Source organism: Sesamum indicum, linkage group LG3 (genome assembly GCF_000512975.1).
Source record: "Sesamum indicum cultivar Zhongzhi No. 13 linkage group LG3, S_indicum_v1.0, whole genome shotgun sequence".
Lineage (NCBI taxonomy): Eukaryota > Viridiplantae > Streptophyta > Magnoliopsida > Lamiales > Pedaliaceae > Sesamum > Sesamum indicum.
Window position 1 is genome coordinate 16408667 of NC_026147.1, and position 3254 is coordinate 16411920.

The window sequence follows — 3254 nt, forward strand, 5'->3', positions numbered from 1 at the left end:
TTCTGATACAACGTCCAACTTGTTCTATAAAAATCACTTTTATAAAAGTAGAAGTTTTTGCAAGCATTCCCGTAATATATTCAAGGCATGCGCATTTAAAAAATTCATATTATTTATATAGTTAAGGAAATATTTAGTACACATAGTATTAAATATATATGTAAGATATATATATGATCAACTTATTATTTTACTTGCCAAAATAATTCTTCTAACTGATCAAGTTTATGAACCAAATAAGAAAGGAGCACTTCCCCTAAGTTTATTTAAAATATTTTATAACTTCATACATTTTATAAAATATACAAAGTTCTTAAAGTGTTTTTATAAATAAGATTATAAATCTTATAAGATATTAGAATGCTAAATTTGTGATTAGTATTACCAAAACTGAAGGTGATTTGTTAAAATCTTAAAACTAAGTTACGAACTCCTTCCTTTTTGTTTTCTTTTTTAAATAGAAGCAGTAATTACACAACTACAATAATATTTCAATAAATTGAACATCTAATCAATACATCAAATAATAAATTACAATAAACTCACATCTGGTATTATTTAATTTTATAAGCTACTTCTCTAGAATAAAATCTTACCAAATACTTTTCAACATCTTATACGATATTAAGCGCTTATAAACTCACCCAAACACCAATACGACATTGCAGGAGCTCACAAAAATTAAGAAACAGTCATTCATTTATGAAATCAAAGGTCCCATGCAAGCTAGTAATAGTCTTGCATGTTTCTTTCAGACTAGCAAATAGTTTGTCCGTATATATATATATATACATACATATATAGGCAGGTTGTCACAGTTCTTGTAATAATCAAAGCATGTTGTGTAGCAAAGTCTAACGTCAAAGAATCCAAGTATGGAGCTGATCATTTTCTGCAGAATTATTTGGTCTACCCATCTTTTTCAAGTATAGCCCCAGTACTCTTCTTAGCCTTGTGAGATGGGACTGCTCCAGCTAGCTGAGCCTGATAGGGATCATTTTGTTTTAATACACTTCAATGCTCATCTACACAAGCAGAGCACACAAGTTTCATATCTTTATTTCATTTCCAAAACTAATCTAATGATTGATGCATTTAAATTCAAATACTGATTCAATATATCAATAATTCAAATCAACAAATACGTTCAAACGAGATAAATAATAATAAACTATTATAGAAGTTGATATAAACTCACATTCGTGGAATTCGAACTCAAAACCTTTTAAACGTGATATCTCGAACTTGAGAAAGCCCACATCTACGAGGGTTGGTGTAATTACAAATCATACTTCTTGCCCTTTTAAAATGGGTTAATTGCATTTTAACCCATTTGTAAAAATACTAATAGGCACAAATAAATCAAAGAAACGGGCAACGCGACCTCTATACTTTTAGAAACGAAGTTGACTATCTCCCTTATCAGGGGCTTGTGTTACCTCCTAATTTGTTATAAAGTTTAGATAATCGCGTATTCCTTTTTTTTTTCTCAAGGCGATTTTTGCCGATTAATGTTTTCATAAAGGAGTTTCTTATATTTGGCACCTTTTAAATCACAAGAATCTCTCCTTTCTATTGTTAAAAATATGTATATAGCAAGTGAGAGCTGCATGCTTATTAACCGATAAAAAAATAATTACGCGGGAATTAGACCCCGAAAAAACTTAAATATAATAAAACAATGCAAAAATTTACGCATATACAAACTACATGCACTGATCAGTTAGGTTATTCATGTAAAAATTAAGTAAAATCAAGACCGACCCAGGTTCAGATTGGAACACTAATACTTTGGTAGTTTTGGTGGACAACATGGGCCAAAATGTTGAGGAAATTGAGGTCACATAGGCACCAAATACTCTAGAAATACCACGATTCCTTGTCTCCAAGTACGTCTGGAAAGGAAACACTGATTTTGTTGCAAATGATTAAGGGGGTGGTGGTGTTGGCAGTACGTGCTGAAGATATATGGCAGATGATTTGATTTGTGTAGGGTGGTTCTTCCTTTTACAGTCTTTCTGCTACTTGTTGCAGTTCATGCAACAGTTTCCGACATAATTATATGATCTTTTCGACCTAAAAATTTGAAAGAATTTGGGGACTTGCACCTTACAGCTAATTAGGGAGAGTGCGATTGAAGGGGTGTTTGCAGAAATTAGAGTTAAGTGACTACTGGTTTTGCCTCTAAGAATAAGTAAAATCTTCCACTCCTACATAAGCAGAAAGCCAGAATCCAGAAGTAGCTTATGGTGTGAAAATTTGGGAACCCGGATCGTTGGATGTTTTTAGACAACCCCAAGTTACTCTTCCAAAAACTCCTATTGTAGGTTAATATACTGACCTCTTTTAAAATCATGGGTATATTGGTAATTTTACAAATAAGTGATGTTGAATTTTTAACTTGTTTTTTTTCACTTTTCAATATATGATTATTAAATATTTCCAACCTTCAATATCACTAATTTTCTTGAAAGCTTTCCACCAACAAAAACACCACCTTAATTTGTGGTTTGGATAATGGATTTGGTTCAAAAAGAAGGGTATTCAAATATATTAGGAGTGTGAGGTTGTCGAGAGAAAGAGCTGACAGGATCCAGGGTAGGCTACTACTGTACTGCCCATTTTGCAATTTTACAAGTACCAGCACAAAGTGAGATGCGTCAGTTCTAATATTTGCAAGCCCAGAAATGCTCAAAGAAGTTGTGAATTAGAGAATAAAATCCGGTGTAGTAGTAAAGGAAAATCCTAACACCACATCACATAAATTTTCCAGAAGGTAATGTTAAGGAATGTCCATACAATCAAAAGGAGGGATTAAAGAAATATTACAACTCAAAACCTCTTTCACTTGAGTACCCAAGAAGTCCAAAAAATTTCACAGATTTCACCATAATTATCAAAATGATACAACTTGATCCTTCTCTGTCCAATTTCCACCATAGTTTTCCACAAAATCCCATATCAAAATGCACTAAAATGACAAGTGCCACTCTTGTGGAACAGACATTATCACTTTGAATCACATACCTCTAAATGTGAGGCAAGGAGTGCTAAAAAGTGGTATCAAACAGAAAGGTCGGAATACCAAGCGATCAATCAAGAAGTTGAAGACGAGAAGATCCGAACCCGGAATTCAAGTGCTGGAGCATGGAGGTGCTCAACCAAATTCAGAGCCAATGAACAACCCACTTCATTTCTCTTGCAGAAGGAGATGAATTTCTTGCCATCTTGAGAACGACAAAGATTGTCATTGA